Below are 20489 nucleotides of genomic sequence, written 5' to 3' on the forward strand. Positions count from 1 at the left end.
GAGTTGTTACACTGATCAAGAGTAATAATGTTTAAGAAATAATGTACCATTTTTCACCCTGATGTGGCAGTGACGTCAACGTCAGCAGTGACGTTGAGGCAACTGTTTCGTCCGCTCATTTATGCGGTGTCTTTAAGCGTGTGCGTGTATATGCCAGCACTTTGAGCAAATGCTAGTGATTTCAAGCTGCGCCCAATGAAATGCGCACTGATGTCACTGCCACATCAGGGTGGAAAATGGTATAGCCTTCAATTTGTTTTGTACAAATGTACCAACAATTCCAGAACTGAAATTAAATATGAAATTTGGTTGAAACTGAAATTGTTACTTTTGAACTTATTAATTATGCTTATCTTATTTTGTTGGCAACTCAAATAAGAGGAGGCCATGTCGTTTATGTAATGTACAAAATATACTCCTGGTCAAAGAAATTCACCCTTACTCACAGTAGAACAATTCAAAGACAATACTATGCTTGTGATTCTTGATAAATTTCCTCACTTTTACAGTTGAACAATTTCATTGATATTATGTGGTCATGATGTGGAAAATGTCTTCTTTTCTTGGTTTAAGGTATACAGAAAAGTACCTTGCTATTATGTGTGGATGATATGAGTTACATAACACTGCAGTTTGACATCTCCAAATTCGGAGCAAGAAGGGTGAAGTTTTTCTGTCAGGACTATTATAGTACTCATAAGAAAGCTGTGATGTCTATATATACAAAACAAAAACCTTGTAAGTGCCTCAGACTGCCTCCTTATGTTACCTCCAAGTGCAACAATGTAAACCAGGGGTGCAACAAGTTGATGTAAAATAATGTAAATAGATATATTCTTTATGATATGAATATTAGTTGCATTACCTTTCTGCCTATGATTATGTTATTGGGGGTTTTTTTTATCATCATTCTTGTTAAATGAACACTGTATGACACTTGGTTATTTGAATAGTTGCCTCACAGTGTTATATGATAAAATAATGCCGTAAATGTGTTAAATTCCAGTTTTGTTAAAGATAGAAGCGTTGATGTTTTGGATATGCTGAGATTATGAAAAAATTGCAGTTGCCTTGAAGTCTGTATTTTGTTTCTAAAACATGCAGACATGTCTTGAAATATTGGGTAAACTTAATGTAACAGGTGGTTAATAAGTTCCGAACAATTGCAATGTGAATGTAGTCATATTTATAAAGCCTTTTGATAACAAACTGTATGTATGGTAACAGTTCTTTTTCATGAACTAAGTGTCAGACACTTTTTCTTAAACTGAAAGTTTTAAACTGAACATTTCATTTTCACAAAGAGACAAAATGTCAACTTTTTCCCAAGCAATTCGCTCTTGCTAATTCCTTTGCTTTGCTATTTATACATGTAAATATGATGTGTAAAAATAAATATTCCCATGTTACTAGACTGCCACAGGGGAACAGCTTTTGAATATGAAATTAACCCATTTTTCCAATATTTGTCATGCAGAAATGTGCCCTTACTAGGGGGAAAATGGAAAATACAAGCCCACACTGGTACTTGAACCCTAGACCCCAACGGACCAGCAAGGAATTGCTGCCTGTTGGCCCATTTTAATCATTAACCCTATGCCTCGGTTGCTTTTTGGCAAGGGGGAAGGAAGGAAGAAAGAAAGAAGAAGAGAAAGCTTTTCTTGAGTGCCAGACACGTGCACAGGCCTACCTTGCCATGGATCCTACCTTGGCTGACCAAAATTTTTGGGGCCATATGACTGTTCGCATGATCATGCAATCCCATCATGTGAGATATCTGCGCGTGCATATGCATTGTGAATTGAGGTTTTTTGATGTTTGGTTCGGTTAGGGTTAATAAAAAGTCAATGTTACCATTATGGCATCGGTTCAATAATATAAAGCTAGATGATCTAGGGCGATATACTGATGAGTGTATTACATTTTATAGTGATTTTTATGCCAAGAAAATCAGAAAGTTGTTTAATTTCTATTTCTATTTTCATACATGACTATCAGAGTGATGCTTTAAGCATACACAGGTGCTTCTGTTAAATTTAATAATATCCTGTGTAGAATAGGATTGGTCAAGGACAATGGTTAGTTGGTTGGTATTATTATAGAAAAATTATTAAATTTGTGTACATCGTGGAACATTCAACTACTCCACGACTAATCATCCTAATACACGAGCGTACAACGCTACTCTGCGCGTCCATATGCGAGGTTATCTGCGTATAACAGCCACGCAAAGAGTATGTTCCACGATGTACACAAATTAAATATTTTTTCTATAGTATGGTTAATTATATCTCAAATTTCTAATGTCCTTGTAAATGGTAGTGATAAATTCCTATGCAGTATGAGCATGTTTCTTTTCATAAATACATACTGATTCTTATAATTTTATGGTTCGCATGTCTGCATCTTTTTGTTTTACCCCAATAAAGCCTTAACAGCTCTGTGTGTCTTTTCCAATGGTGCCTTGTAGAGAGGAAAGGGGGCATAAATAATGTATGCATTTAATAGGTCATCTTAATTTGATGCATTTTTTTTTTGTCAAACTGTAGGATCAACTTTTTGACAAGAATATGCATGCACGCATAGTTTCACTGTATGAAGAATTTTATTGAAATTTACGGCTATTATTACGGCTATTTTTGGACGCGATATTTTTGTATGGTGAATTATGGAGGGGGGGAAATGGAAAAAAAGCTGGCAATTTAAATAATGCGCGCAGGGGCTTTGAGACAAACTATTAAATTCAGATGGCCTTATTTTGGGTTTTATAGGAAAGAAGGGGCTTGAAATGTCCAGGTATAGTGCAGAAAGTGAAAGAAATTTAAAGTTAAGTTAAAAGACATGTTTATTATTTGTTTTATTACTTTGTAACATACCCAGAATCATTCCATTTGTAAATGTGTTTATGGATATTGGGAAATATGGTGATGGTTACCTCTTCCACAAGGGCATTACTTTTTGACCAAAGTGTACAGCCAAAGCATGGGGTTATTGAAGTAGCTTCTTTTTCAAAATAACTTGTGCTTAAAGCAATTTGTTATAGACTTATGTTGTAGATTGTCTTTAGTTTAGATGAATATTAAATGTAATCTCATGTTTTGCTTTATTAGTTGTATAACCAGAAATTTATTAACAACCTGTATCTTTTGTATCGGCATTTTTACATGCATAGTATGGGACATATTAATTTTGCTAATGTGAAATCAGTGTTACTCATTGTAATTGTATTTCGTAATTACATGGCTTTCAGTACCATTTTTTCTTTCTTTTTTACAGAGTATTATATTCAGTCTGAGGATGAATCGCACACATCCCTACATGTACAAAGGTTGGAAAATTGAACCCATATTAACCCAAGCAGCACTCACTTTAAATCCATTGACTTTAATATGTAAATAGTTATTTTGAAAATGCTCTCATGGAGTGAAAAGGCAATTCATTTCTGGGCAGATGAAAGTCACATCGTGCCTAGACATAACTTTTATGCTTAAGAATCCACATTTTGGTGGTATAATTATGGCATAATTTTGGAACAGAATTCATATTTCTTCCACACATACCAATGTGTGGAAGAAAAGCTGTGGCTGACTTTGACCTATATTTGCTGAATGCTGAAAGATAATTTGGTTGAGAACCACATTATCTGTAAGGATACTTGCAAATCATCCTCTGATATTCGGCAGTGCGTAGTTTAAATTGTAGTATGTATAATTTGTATAACCAAGTATTCATTATGTTTTAAGCCAATTCTACCTACATGGAGTCTATCAAAGATACCTTTTTGCAGGAAATACCATTGTAGAATATTTTCGTCCTGTGCTGGAACTATTTTTTTTTCAATTTCAGACTTGCATCTTTAGTCTGTCAGGTGTTATACCTGACATTAAATTTAAGAGCAGGATAATGCATGGGAAATATATACAACGCGTGAAAACAAGACCAAAGGTTTAAACAGCATGTTGTAGTACCCTGATGTACATCTGTCCTCTTATGCTTACCTGTGTATGACAATCATTCTGTACACTTTTATAACTACAAAACTGTATCATATATATGCAGTTGGATAGGATCAGGTTAAGTAAAATGTTCATAGTGAATCAAACCACACTTGATCAGGTGTGGATTTAACATAAATTGTATGTAAGTCCTTCCACCCATTAACTGTTTTGTCCAAATCTATCGTAACTCTACATGTAAATCTTTTGGGAGAGTAACCTTGTGTATTGTAACTTGGTGATATCCACCCCAGCACTTGTGAAGTTGGGTGTTGGACAATCATCGGTGGCACTTATGGAACAACCCAAAAGATTGACGATATCCTATAATTGTTACTACTTTCCGAGCTGACCCTCTCCCTCATCGCCTGTAAGGTAACAAGAAGTGGGTGAAAATAACATCAATGTGTTTCAAGAGCATAATGAGAAACATAATCAACATTTTTAAACCTCTTCTTCGCTAACAAAATTAAGTTTCAATTTATAGGAAGTCATCTTACTTGATTGTGGCATTGATAAACTCAATTCTGTATAAAAATTAGAAAATGTTCTTTAAATATGGGCAATTTTATGCAGAGTGTTGATTTTTAAACTACCAGAATATTTGAATTATTATAGTATTCAGCTAGGTCCTTCAGCGGTGTCCGACAGCTCTTCCTGATAACTGGGTCACATGTTGCTAACTTGCTATGCAGCTTGATCAATGAACAAGGTGCTGATGTGATGTGATCACATGATTCAATTACATGTAGACAATCAGAGCCCCACTTCTGTGTTACTCTGTAAACACCGCCATATCGGCAGACCACTGAAGAATTTTTCTGAAAATTATAGTCATGAGTTTGGTCAAACACCACTATTGAGGCTAGTTTAATAGTTGCCTACATGTATGTCAACATCAGTGGAAATTTATTTCCATTTGTAATTAAAATCATTTTTTGCACCAGTAAACAGAAATATTAAAGGCATATTGGCCTATATGCTGTATCAAAATGACTGGCACTCCTCATGTTCCTATTGATATATTTGAGCTGCTACCAGAACACAATAAAATCCATGTGTGGATTTAAATCATAAATAATTAAGTCTGGTGATTCCCACAGCAAGAGGAGCTAATAAAAAGAAATGAATTAGTGCCAGTCATTGGTTAAACAGATTTCATTTACAGGCAAAAATATAGTTGGGTTAATTGATGCATATAGTATTAGAACTAAATTATGAACTTGTTAAATTTATCCAATCAATCATTCTGGAATTATTTTATTAAATAATTTGATATCTTGTGTATCACTCATATCTTTGCCTTGTTAGCCAAGTTGGTGCTTTATCCTTCGTGGGAGACATCACAACATCCGTGCAGGGAATACGAATTTCATTCTTTATTTTTATGCATGTCAAATACACACTATTGGTTTCCACTATGGTCTTTGCTAGATAGATTCAATAACAAAGAAGTCAAGGCATGTCAAGGTTAAACTAGTGGTTATGATTGAAATCACAATATCACCAGTGGAATATGCTGTTGAAAAAGGAAGAAGTATAACAATAATAATCAGTCCTGATATCATGTTATGTAAGTAACATGTACACTGATGTAGAAAGTGATATAATTTTGCACTGTATGTATGCAAATTTATGGTTTGAAATGTTTTTGGGGTTTTTTTTTGCATGTTTTTGTTATTGGTGTTTTTTGTGTATGTGTTTTTGTGATGGTTGTTGCATACCTTTATAACCAATTTGTCTGTAATGTAAAGACTTATCATGTATCATTCACACAAAATGAATGTATGCAATTTGATTTTGCAAGTTATGCATGTAAACATGCTTGAGCCATTTATCTTAAACTTGCACCTATATGTAGATGCATTCATTAAACAAAACATGAGTGATCACACGCCTGGCATACTGTTTCAAAATATCAGGGCAAGCTGAATGCACTGATTATACAAACTCAATAATGCTGTTAGCAAAAGTGTAATTGGGCTAGTTTAATTCAGTTAGGCAAGTTGTGATCCGTATGAATATAAGCGGGAGCCGTGCTTACAATGCATGTTTGCATAATAATTACAGTGGAACCTTTTCAAGGCATTTTAATGTATAAAATATATATGCTTGAGATTTGAAAAGCATTGTGTGTTTTCTGGAATTTTGTATCAGTAGATTTTGTGTTTACAGGTTCCGCCCTCTTGTTCACTATAATTGGGCTATTCCAGTTGAAACCATGCACCCCCTATGGAAGACATGACCTTTATCTTCAACACAGGGAGTGTACATTTCAAATGGGGTTACCTGAATCTACACACGCTGTTGGGAGATTAAGGTCATTGAAGTGTATGGATTTCAGCTGGAATAGACCATTGTGTGTGTGAGTGAAGCAGGAAGTGTCAATTTATATGTTTATAGCTGAGACTAGTATTTAGGTATACTAGTCTCAGGTTTATAGTGAAGATTTGACCAATGTCATATAAATTTCATTTCATTTCCTAGTACAGAAAAGTACATCCTTTATAACAAACAGCACAAAATGAACAATATTATAGTTTTGGTGTAAGGTGTGTTATAGTTCTATGCAAATATTTCACAAGCACAAACGGTACACCTTGTCCCCTATTATTTGTCAAATATTGTATCAGAATGTTGTTTGAAAGTTCTTTTTTTCATTACTTTTGCCATAAGACCATTTACTGATAGCAATAATAAAACATTTGCTGAGAAGGACATTCAATGTTTTTCAAAATTCTGTGGGTTTTTTTCACGGTTATAATAAAAGGTATGCTCTGAAAAAAATCATGATTGTTAATAAAAGGACAGTCTTTAAATCATAATATGATCCAAAGTATTAGTTGTAACACTAAGGTGGTACTACACCCCCTGATAAATTTTGTGACTAATTTGGCATTTTTATCAAAAAATAACTACACACTAAGGAACAAAAGTTATGTATATTTGGGGGGGGCAAGGAATTCAATTACTTCACTGAAATTTCAGTGATTCAAGTCAAGTGGTTCATTATATATGTTAAGAAATGAGGTACCTCTTTTTTGATCATAAATAATGTACCGCTTGTCTTGAGTCGCTGAAATTCCAGTAAAGTAGCTGGATTTCTTGCCCCTATAATTTACATAACTTTTGTTACCAGTGTGCTATTATTTTTTGAGAAAAATGCAAAAATAGTTAAGGGGTGTAGTACCACCTTAAGCGATGTTCATAACACTGTACATGTTAACACTGTACATGTAAGTACAAGATGGTCATAACACATCAAAAGAACCGATCTCGGTCACAACCGGAAAGGAAATGTCTATACTTGTGAAATGGTTTTATGTGCATAATTGCATCATTGGGACACATATCCTTTGATTGGTGAAATGTATTTTTTTTGTTACCATTATCATTTTGTGGAAAAAATTTAGTTGTGATTGCACTTTCTCATTGGAAATATGTATATAAGAGTATTGTTGAAATAACGTGTAGATAAGATTGATTTGTTCAAACATTATATTCAGTATATTAACATCTCTATGGAATCATTGTAAAATGCATATCGGTGATTTAAAAGATTAAAACTATATTGCACATCATCTCCAATTGTTGTCTTTGAATGTTGATTTTACTTCTCCTTATCCTGTTGACCATGGCCAATTTTAAAAAGATGTATCCAGCTCATAACTCAATGTTCATTATTTTGAAAACCCAACCTGAGTGTCAAATATATGATTTTAGCAGCATCCTTCTTAGGATTTTAAAAATTTATTTACCACATTTCAGTTGTTTCGAATATTTAAGTTTGCTTGTCTGAATTAATTCCAATTCGGAGATAATTGCATTTCAACACCTGATGCATAGAATGCTGTCACTTCAACCTGTTGTAGTTCTCATCTCTTTTTGATTTTTTTCTTTTAAAAAAGTTGATCCCTTGATAAAATAGGTCCTCTCTATTTACTGACCAATCAGGAAAGAGTTTGGTTAATGTTTTCTGGGGGAATAAGGAATTTCTTAACACCCTAAATTGGACCACAACAAGTATTTAACAGGTCTTGTACTTAGTGCATGGAGCTGTGTTTGCATACATTGTAGACAATACATGGCTGAGTGCACCCCTACACAGAGTTGGAATCTGTTCTAGAAGCAAATGTGTTGACATTGGACATCCCTATGCCCAAATAATCTGTGCATACCCTATTTACAATGCCACCTTGGTGCAAGGGCACCCACTATATAAATCAAAATTAAACTGTTAGAGTGATGTGAAGGTCTCTTGCAACTTCCCCCCCCCCCCATGTCATAAACTTTCGGATCAAATTAAGCATGGTGCATTCCCAATGGCATGAGAGGCAGTTCTTTCTCAGACTGAGACTTCAATAATATCACTATCAAACAAAATATCTAAAATCAAGGTGTGCATCCTTCCTTGCATCACTAACCCAGTGAGGAGGCAGGCCTCAAATTTTGTTTGGGTGGGGACGGGTCTGATAATTTAACGTTTGATGAAAGAGAGACCCAAATTTACACAAATTTTCTGTTCACAGTTGAAAATTAGGCAAGATGCCATGGAGTGCTGCACCATTTAAGTGTTGAAATAATAATAAAAAGGTAGATTTGATATAATTGGACCGATTGAGCCCATATTTAATATTGGTGAAGCTATGAGTTTTGAAATATTGGACGAGACGTAGTCGAGTCCAATATTTTAAAACTCGTATGCGAGACCAATAAATATTGGGCGTAAAACATCCAATTTTATCTTTATTAAGTTTTGGATCCAATATTTTCACACACTTGGATTCATCAAAACATAATAATGTTAAATACTGGATTCATTTTTTCAGAGATTTTTTTTTTTTTTTTTTTTTTTTGAGAAATGTTGAAAAATGCCCCTTCTTTACCCATATTTTCATGAAAATGAGAGCCATCAATAAATAAAAATGCAGCCCAAATATACCCCAAATCTGCCACATCCCAGTGCTCAATTTCACCATGAACCTCTCAGGATCACATTATATAAAGGGAGAAATGAATGTTCTTGCAATTGACCTATGGGTATTGTCGCAAGAGTGACAATCTAGTTTCAGGACATAGGAGACGCTCTTTATTAGGCCTATTCTGGTATGAAATCAAATTGTTTGGGATGGTCGATTGATCGGGGCTGGTTGGTATTATTCGGGGAAAGCCAGGAACCGAAAGAACAATCTTGCCCAGCAGAGCACTACTCAATCTTCCTTGATAAACTCTTCTATAAATAATCCAAAGATATGCTAAATTCTTTGAAGGCACTATAAATAGTAAAGGACTTTTATAGACACTTTGAATTTTTGACAAAAAAAGAAAGTGCATGGTGCTGCAAAAATCTAATTACATGTTGCTGTGAGTGTTTGTATGGATAGGAACCATCAACATTCACTTTGATCTTACCACTCCAAGAGTATGTTGGCACACCTATACAAAACTGCAAAAATCTGATGGAATCTCTAAAGAGAACTGCGAATGAGTTCTGAATTGACCAGGGGTGCATTTCATAATATTTACGACATTCATCGTAAGTCCAACTCTTACAAAGCTTAACAAAGTCTTGCAATGAGTTTGGTATGGGTTTGAAATGCTTTATAAATATTAGGACATGCACCCCAGTGTCCATATACCAAAGTGCTAAAAATTGTGTTTCGTTTTATGCAAGATTGTCCCCGAGTTACCTAAATATGAATACCACCACACAAATAATTGCACACTGTACGAAATGTTTTACAAAACAGTTGAAATCTATTGAACATTTTTGTTTCACGACTGGTTTGTCAAAACCGGTCACTTATGACTACTTTATACATGACATGTTAAGGAAATGATATTGCCTATAGAAGCAGAAAAGGAACATACAAAATTAAACTGTCAATCAAAATAATACCTGTTCATTGTAAGTTACTTTTATAATTATTACTTTTTAAAAACATTTTGTCATTTTCTTTAAATTGATATTATACACAATCTACATAACATTTGTACACAACATTAATTATTCAGTATGGCATTTCTATGCTACTTAATAAATCGGTTACTTAAATGTAAGGCTACATAAAATTAATATTTTTAGTTCTCATCCGGAAGGTTTTTGGAAAAGTGATGACGGGAGGTCTTTTGTTTTCATTTTGCAATGCAAAATTGGCATTGCTAATGCTAGCAGTTGTAAGCCTTTTTTGGCACATTCTTGGAAAACGATGAGGTATTCTTTATTTTAAGAACATTACAAAAACACCATGTTGATTCTATCATCATGATGAATTTCTGGCACTTTAAAATCAATTATACTTGGAAAAAGGAAACAAATATCGATTAACTCCAGAAAACGATGCAGGTGGGGATGAGAATCAAAAATCAATTTTATGTGGCCTAATGGTTCTATTGACTGGTCTAATACTTGACCATTCTTATCAAACACTGGCTGGCAGGATTTTTTTTCTAAAATTATCATCTGACCAGGGTTCATGACATTTTTATTTCTTCTTTCTTATCTTGTTTAAATACTGTTTAAAAACAAAAGCAATAGGAGTTTAGTAAAATGAGGAGGATCCTTCTCCATTTAATAACTCAAATTTACATGGCAACCATATCAACTGCACAAAATGAAAGGCCACGCTATTTTGGGATCATAAGCTATATATTGCAATATTAAAAGCAATAAACATGAATATATGGAGAATTTCATTTGCTGTAGTTTGATACCTCACAAGTTTGCAGAAAATTGGGAATTAATGACTAAATGAGATTTGAAAAGTCACACTGTCTATTACTGTATATAATGATATGCGCCACAAATTGGTAAGACAGCGACTAACATTATCAATGCAGTACAACATACCAGGCTACGCAATTTTTGACTGTGTAATCCGTTTGAATTGTTAAATGTACCCATTTCCATAAAAAAAATTTAAACAGGAAGGTTTCAATAAAATATTTTGACACAAATGAGGCATCAAACTGCAGTGAACAAAATTCTTCATAATATCCAATACCAATGTTAGCGATTTCTATCAATCACAATAAAAGTTATGGCCCCTATATTAAACAAGTGTGGACTTTCTTTTTTAAGTGGTGTGTATGCTGCATTCCCTTGTCTATAGCAGATTCAAGCCATCGTGGAACGTTTTTCCAACAGATCCAGGCTGCTGGTCAATCATCTGCCAGTCATGCATTATTATACAAATATTAACTGTCTGTGAGTGTGATGGTCGAAATATAATCACGAGGTGAAAGATGGATTGTTCCATTCCACGAGCGGAACGGCGAGTGAATGGAACAATACATCTTTCACCGAGTGAGTATATTTAGATCATTACACGCCTTTAAGACAGTTAATATTTGTTTTATATCACTCATGCATAAATTCTATTACTAAAATACTATTTAAGGTAGGAAATACATTTTTCATCAACATAACACCATGTTTTGCCGTGATATACTTAGCATTTTGGGGTCCACCCATAATTAAATCGGCGAGTCCAAGAGTCAGCGCACGGCTGGGCGCACTACGGCAGAGCACTATGATAGTAAAGACTATCACACGGAGAGGGTGATGGTAAAAATGATAAATGGTAATCAACCAATGAACTGTCTAGAATTTATGTATGAGTGATATAAAGCGTGATATGCATGATCGCCCGGTAGCCTGAATTTGTTTGAAAAACGTCCCACGATGGGTTGAATCTGCTATAACATATTGTTCATAGAATGTACCATACACCTCTCACTGTATGCATGATAGACCTCTTGCAACAGGAAAGAAACATAGATGAAAACAAGCCATATCTATTTAAGTACAAAGCATACGCTTCTTGCATTTTTCCATTAAAAAAACAATATATTTTTTATATCACAGTAAAGGTTTCTGAGATCTGAAACTCTTCATTCATGTGCAATTTGCAATATATAGGTTCTTGCGATAGCAAGAAATGGTATTGAGTCAGTTTTTCCAAAAACTTACTGGATAGTTTAGTAATAATGTACTGTGCACTTAAAAAAATGTAAACAAACATTCTGCACTCCAGATACATGCTGGTCATATCATTTTTAGCAACAAAATTATGCTTAAGGCTCATAAAATACAAACAAGAATGAGAAATAAATATTGTAAAACAAAGCAAAAAAATATTGTGAAAATTCAATAATTATAGCATATGACTTATATGGATTGAACTATATGGACCTTTGAGAAATATGAAATGGTCTGTGTGTAATTATGTAAATATATTAGACACAGACCAGAAATGTAATTAATTTATCTCCAGCTTTGCTGGTATTTACTACCTAGAACCAAGTATTCAGCTTGACAGACTAGTCAGTACACAATCATAATTCATATACACTGTACATGTACACAGTGCAAACATGACAGTCAGTGGCATATGGGTCAAGTACATAGACTGGCAATTTAACAGTATCTGTATGTGGTACATGTAATATAAACAAGTGAGTGACCTTCCTGGCTATTGAACCCTGCATTGCATGGACTCTTGTATATCTCACTTGTAATATAGCACTGTCATGCATTTTGTGTGGTATCCACCCAAGTACCCGATGGTCTGGTTTTCATCGCAAGAAATAAAGAAGTTCTTCTAATGCGTTTTGTTTAAAGGAGAATACAATTAGATTCCTCAGTTTGGAAAAGGCAAATACTGAGATTTAATACAAAGCATTATTCTGGTTTTACCAGTCGCATTCTATTGTTTCAATATGTAGGGCTGTATTTTATGGTCTTGGAAGTCCATTTTACATGAAAGGATGTACATAATTAGCTCAACCAAAACAAGTGAACATGTGCAGTTTCTTTTATCGTAATTTGTTTAGGCTATACACTTTCATATCGCAAGAACAAATTATTCAAAATTTGATGGCAGTATATCCATAAAATTAAACTAATGTGCAATTTTTACAATTGAATACAAAAACCACATCACATAATCGTCGTAGCTTCACATACTGTTGTATCTCAACACTCCCTTTTGTGATTTTTTTTATTATTGTCATCTAATTGTGATAACTGTAAAATTAACTTTACATATTCATTTTGAGGTATTATCACAATATTACAACCTCATATCCATTCATGAAAGAGAGAAGCATGCTCAAATAACAATATGAAATACAACAGTGAACATAAAAATCACGTAAGGCAGCCTTTTGAAATACACCAGTTTGTGATGTAGACAACAATATCATGGTCAATCTCTGCTTTAATGCATCTCTTTCAAGGTAAATGATCCACTCATCGCAAAACAGAGTTCTACTACATAGAGTATGTGTTGTTTGTGATGTACAGTGGCGTAGCGTCATAGGGGCATGTGCCCCCCCATCGATTGCAAAATTAAAAAACCTCAGGAAAATTGCCAAAAAGGCTTGTGCCCCCCATCAATCAGACCCGGTGCCCCCAATCATGGTCGGTGTCCCCAATATGAAGACCCACGCTTCACGCCACGGATGCACATGCTTTTAAGAGTGCATGCGCTTACACAGAGAAGATGGCAAGGATCATGTACACTGAACATGCACAGCTTTAACCAATAGCACACCTACCCCGGTTGGTTTTTGTACTGCATATTGGGCATTATCTGGATTTACATGACAATTTATGATTGAATGATGTAAAATTGTTTACTTCTAAGCAGATGGGATTAATGCAGATCCCATGCACATCGGCTTATTAAATAAATACTTTCATTCCCTAATAAAATGTTACCAAAGTATTAGCTGTGTAAATATTCATCTCATTCTGCAAGAATTCTTGATGTTTCAAGTAACTGAATAAATAAATAGCTATTTGTCTGAATTCCTGACATTACAATAATATAAAATGGTGTGCAAATGATAATTAATTATGATCACCCTGAAAATGAATTTCATCCGTATATTATATAACTTACAGGTTGTGACTCAACTTGTTGGCATTACTAAATAATATTGCTTTGATCGATACACAATTCTTCAGATGAGAAAAAAGTGTCATACTATCCATATCCAATTCATGCTATTTGTGCTCATAAATTACAATTAACCAAAATAGATGATGAAATAATTTGTCAACTCCTGAAAAATGTCCCACAATTGGAACAATACAAACATGCAATGATTACTAACAATGAAAATTTTGCTTACAAATTTAGTTTCTTTGGTACAAAAATAGTGGTATCATCGTACATAACAATTTAACATCTAATGGTGTCAGCTGCAAATACAGCCCTACTCAAATCTTCCTTTTTACTAAAATAAACACATCTTTCTATATATGTCACACTACGTCTAGCAACCCTTAACATTTCTACATCATTTATGCAGGAAACAAACCTACAAATTTACCTTTGAATTCTGTAGTATAGGGCAGTACAGGGTGTATCAAAATGATTGGTACCCAGTAGCTTTGTTGTCTTATGAAACACCTTATTGTTTGATGACCTTTTATAACAAAAATCTACAAATAAGGTGGATATACTGCATTTTGATGTGGCATTCTTGGCCATACTGATAGGTACAAATCATTTTAATACACCCTGTATGAATGAATGGGTAACACAATGTATGTTGGAAACCTACAGTATAAAGCAAGTATACATTGAAGTTTATTTTATAAACTTGCTTGTGTTAAATGCTTAGTCACAAGAGCAGACGCATAATATTAATTATCTACCAACTTGTGCTGCATATGGGCATGGCATTAATTAACTTACTTTACTATAATAATCATACATAATTTACCTTAATCATACATGAAGAGTAGGTATGCACATTGGTGTAAGATAATAAATTATAACCCATCTTTCATAGAAAGAGGTTTCATCATCTTACACCCATGTAAACCTTATACCTCCTCATAACTTGTAATTAAGGAAATATTTCACTAAGGATATAATTATACCAGGTTCGTGAAACTTAAGTCTTAAACCTATGAGTATGACAGTGTTATGCCCACATTAAGTTTACGACCAAGTTCCCGAACCGGACCCTGCAGATATACAGTATCAAGTACATGTTTATCCCTTATAAAATCATAGTGAAAGTAACAGGATACACAAACAATCAGGACTTTGGCCTCAACATGCATGACAAGCAAACATTTCACGAATGACAAACAAAACTGAACTTAATTATCATCTTGTATTCAAAATGCAAAATGATAAACAACCACAAGTGTACTGTTTTCACTTGTAGTAATTTATAATTCATTGAGGTTGGCATAATCTAAGTGAAAATAAATCAACTAAGTTTGACCTAGCCTTGTGTTATGCCATTCCATATTCGACCTAATCGGTGCCTCTACCAGCACTCCTGATGGGACTTTTTCTGGACTTCAGCATGAATATGGGTACAAAAACCATTGGAACTTTCAATGAAAGTGAACAACAAAATAAGTTTGCATGGCTTGTGTCTATTCCGACTTTCAGCACATACCTTCAAATGACTTTGTTAACACAAGGGGTGCTTATAAGCCAAATATGAAATATGACACTTATACACTTTCATTTCAATAGGAGATATCAGAATGCTTAATTCTGAGAGCACACATTTGGTGAATAAAAGCAACAACATGATGAGTTGATAAGAGAGTTTGGGAGTGACACTGTCTGACACAGAAACAAGAATCTATCACTACATGTTACAACTAATATTGACATGACAACTCATTGAGCAATTGGTTCACCAAATGCATGTAGGTTGTAGTTCCACTGTACATATTTAAGATACAGGATTCCTTTAACAAAATAAGTGTCCACTATGTAATTATGCTGTGCCACTGATTGGCTGCTCAAGCAATCTGTTGATATAGTTAGCAACATTACCCTTCCAATTTGCAAATGCTGATGGCGAGCACATACTCCTTGTAAAAAGAATCTTACTTCGATATTTTACTGAGAATGTTACACATTTGCAATTCCAAGTAAAAAATTATTTATATCAAATAAATCCTGAATCAAAGATCACTGCCAGTGTTTTAGGGTATGATTACTTTAAATAAATTTAAAACAAATCGTTAAAAGCTTAAATTACAAAATCCTGAGAATCAACATTTCCCTCTTATTTTTGCATTATATAACATTTACAGTGTAGAGAACAAACCCTAAAGTCAAGACAATACTGAATTAATTCACACCACTGCAGATGCTTATTATTGTACAATTTGCACAAATGCAAATTAAATTCAGAGAAGATATACATGTATGAAGAAGTGGCATGCACCAATTTGGTCTGTCCCGGAAGTGCTGCCAATATGTTGTCACAATATGCAACATTACATATAGGCAGAAAAGCTGTCAAGGCAAGCATACTGTTCTCTTCATCAAATTCTACAATATGATGGATTCTCAAGCCGATTAATATATTACATACCATGATGTTGTACATTAGTTGGTACATGTAAAATAGTAATGCAAACCTAAACATAATATATACTTGTGTCTATTCTTATACACAACCTTAAAAACGCATGTTCTCTTCCAATCGAACCCACAGCATTTTGTTTCACGTGTGTAACCATGTTGTTTCATCAACTTATCACATGTATGCAAAATGTCACAATACTCTCTTACTTACAACAGAGACAGCCTCAGTTATTAATGCCAAATGCTAACTTTACAGTATTCCCTGGTTTGATTAAGATTAATCTTCAGATTGAACTTAAAGAAACAATTACTAAGTACAAACACATGACAATACACTACATGCATCCATAAGTTAAGCAAGGGCAAGCTCATTGCAATATTGTACCAAAGTGATGTGTGCATTGATTCAATGACATCCTGAGTCTGACTTTGATTATTATAAATCAAGGAACACACTTCAAATTAATTCCTCCAATACTAAAATGTACATGTACATAATTTCACTTTTAAACAGCCTTGTTGCAAGTTCTTTACTTGTATTTTGTCTATACCATGGTGTATATTTATCATAAGATTTGACGCTAATATAGGTGCTTGCAAAGACACACAAAATTGTTTGTTTTTGCATGCTGTAAGGACCTAAATTTTAGGGGTTAATGGCATCATTTATAGACGGTAGGAGTTGGGATTCTATTCAATAATTGTAGCTTAAGTGGCACACCGTATTCATTTGATAAACCACTGAACATGTTCCACACAAACACATCAGTGCATGAGACCCTCTTGCTTAGATTAGAGGTTTATATAATAAAGTACATGCCAATTAACAGATAACTGTGTTTGTTGTGTTGACCTCTGCCGCTACTAACCACTTTAAGCTTCAGTATATCAATTTGTATGATTTTTGCATTGTATGTCAGCTGCAGTTAATTGAAAACGGCCACATTTGTAATAGCGTGATCACTGCCCAACTGAATTAACTATGAACAGAAAGATCTTACAAAATCACTCCCACAAATTCACCAAACAAACCAGACAGAATTTTAAGCAGGTTGTCATTGCTTACAACAACACATTAATGTGCCAATAATCAGTTTTGTAATGCACTGGTGAAAAGGCTTCGACAATGCCAATTTAGTCCTAGTCATACTGTAAATTATGGCTCTGGCAAATATCCAAAATGTGATGCAGTTGCCTTTCAATATTTCATGCACACACATACACAATTCTAATATTGTGATCCATCATTGCAAACACAATGTATTAAAATATACATGATAATGTATGATGCAAATCTACTAGAAATTTCACACATACATACACACCCCTACATTGTTCATCATATTTATTATGCCTGCAATTTGCAATTTGTCGCCAAATTACTGCCAAAATTGTTTCTGTATCTAATTTCTTCCCCTAATGAATCAAAGTAAACCACACATACAATATGTTTACCATTAATATGACACTCAAAGGGATTTAGTCAGTTTGTTTTGCTAGCAAAATAGTTTTTAAATCATAACTTGTGCATCTATCAATATACCGATAAGTTGCATGGTCTTACGATTTGGATGTCAAAATAAAATGACTGTATATCTAGTAAGTTTCCTTTAGTTTTTACCAACTCAATTTCAAATTGATTCTTTTAAGGGCAGATATATATTCACCAAACCCATTCTTGTACATGCCTCAAGAACACTTAATTTAATGTGGCCATTTTGTAACAAAATAATAAGCGAGCAGGCCCGTAACCAGGGGGGTGCGACGCACCCCCCTAAAAATGTCAAAGGCCCAAAAAGTCCACTTTTTAAACTCAAAAGTCCCCTTTTTGACACAAAAAGTGGCATTTATGAAGCGAGCGAGCGAAAAATAGAGGTTTTTATGCCTTTTGGTCCAAAATGTCCAAATCTGCCGCCCCCAGTCCAAAAAGGTCCAACTTTTGAAAAAAAGTCCACTTTTTTCAAAATCAGCACCCCCCAAAATAAATCCGGCGTACGGGCCTGTAAGTGAGAATAAAAAGTCTTGTTTGCTACAGGCCTATACATGTGAGAAAAGAAATCCTAATGTCCTAGATGATAACTGTAATGAAATATGGTGCGATTCAGAAAGTTGCAATTCAAAAGGAATGTGTGTTCATCACTGTGGACACAGATATGCTTTATTAATGGAAACATGGATGTGTTAGTGTGCAACAGAGAAAAATATATGGTTTCAAATAGGGAACAAGGAAGCCATATTTGTCAAACGGAAGGAATCGTCACTCTAGGAGAGGGACTACACCACTACCTATGGCACAGCGATCAGACAAAAGCTCAGAGACTCTCCCATGACAAGATTACTCTTCTGTGATAAAGCGAGTGGAGCGTCTAACAGCCAGGGGTCCAGGATTTTAGCTTTTTAAGGACCTTTTTTTGTTTCAGGGCCACAAAGAGGACCAAACACATTTCAAATATACATGCTTGGTGGCCAAACACACACCTTTTTGTTATGTTTTCCTTTACAGTTTTAAGTTGATCAAGGGCCAAATATCGGTGGTTAGCATGCAAACTGGATTTGGCCCGCAGGCCACCTGCTGAGAATCCATGGCATATGTAGATGACGTTGTCAAGCACAAATAAAATGTGGCCCTTGTGAGCATATATTGCAAGTGCATAGTCCATCAGATTTCCAGCAACCCTGTTCAAGGCATTAAACCACATAGTACTTCACATCAACCTACATTTTGTACCTCTTACCTCAACACATGTTCATGTGTGTGTAAGTGTTTGTCTCTGGATTTGCTCTATGTGAGACACTTCATTATAATGTAGATCCTTGCACTCAAAATACTATGCCGCACAGAAAAAAAGTCACACATGATTGCCACACGAAGTGATTGCCATTCAATTTATAACAATAGAGACCTTGAAATGTTTTTGAATACAATAATTCTCATTCTGCAAATGACTGGTTCTTCCAGCAGGCTATACAAACAGCAATTGTCTTTTTTCTTCTTTATTTCAATAAAAAACTGGCTTGTGAATGAAATAACCCAATAATCAGAATAGAGTAACATTTCTCATTTTGGGGTGTGGGTGTGTAATATAGATCATTTATCTTTAAGTGTGTTTCTGTTCGAGTCTAATATATTTTAATATTATGGCACAGCAGTATAATCAGATGAATATACAGCACAGAATTAATGGTGGTTTTTTTTCACTTTGACATAAAGTAGCAGGTCTTCAAGTCAGTACAGTAACTACAGTTCAGTTTCACAGTTCAACTTTTAAGCTTTGAGTCATGTACAATACATGCAGTAGATATCATGAGTCCAGATATGCTTCACTGTAATTTATGTAGATTACATCTCAAGGCAGGCAACTACATTGATGTGATTAATATACAGACTGAGGCAGCTGTCATACATGTACATGTAAAACCCACTATGCCTTGTATGTCTTATGTGACTGAGTAGAGAATGACATGTTATCACTTTGAGTTAATCTTCCCTTTTTGAATTACAAAGAAGTACAAAAATAAAATTAACACAAATATATAACTACTTATTTTAAGTAAAAAGTGTTCTTTTTCAGATCCAAAACCTATACCCACTCAGACATGTTGATAAGGATTGAAACATTTTGTGTGAGTATCAGGTTTGCATTTGAGAAAGAACCATTCCTACTTAATTGTTTCAAGAACATAGAACTACACCTACATATTAAAAAAATTAAAGAAATGTTATGTTTTATGGCACAGCTTCTGCATTATATCAGTAAATTAAGAAAAATAAATTGCAATACACAAATTAAGTGGTGACTTGACTTGTGTTATACTAATAATGTTGAAGTACTAAAATGCATTCCATTATTGAACATACAAATGTTTTCCACAGCCCTGGCTCTGAAATTATGAATTTTGTACAGTGCTGCTATTTTAAACCATATTGATTAGTATTTATTTAAGGTAAATTTACCATCACACCAAGTTATTTCTTATATGGACATGGTAGTATGAATCATGAAAGTTTGTTGACATTAGATAAAATAATGGCGATATTGCAGACTGCAAGCATTACGTGATCGCTTGTGTGAGAGATTGACTGGAGTGTGTTTTTATCATAGCTTCCTAATAAATAAATTCAGGGTTTGACAAT

General features: G+C 34.3%; 1 long non-coding RNA gene across 1 annotated transcript; it reads left to right on the forward strand.

The window, feature by feature from the left end:
• The first annotated feature begins 5606 nt into the window (after positions 1–5606).
• LOC140148592 (uncharacterized) lies at positions 5607–6713 on the forward strand. Its single transcript, XR_011858502.1, has 2 exons — positions 5607–6390; positions 6431–6713. It is a non-coding gene; the product is annotated as an uncharacterized lncRNA (long non-coding RNA).
• Positions 6714–20489: the final 13776 nt, after the last annotated feature.

Source organism: Amphiura filiformis, chromosome 3 (assembly GCF_039555335.1).
Source record: "Amphiura filiformis chromosome 3, Afil_fr2py, whole genome shotgun sequence".
Lineage (NCBI taxonomy): Eukaryota > Metazoa > Echinodermata > Ophiuroidea > Amphilepidida > Amphiuridae > Amphiura > Amphiura filiformis.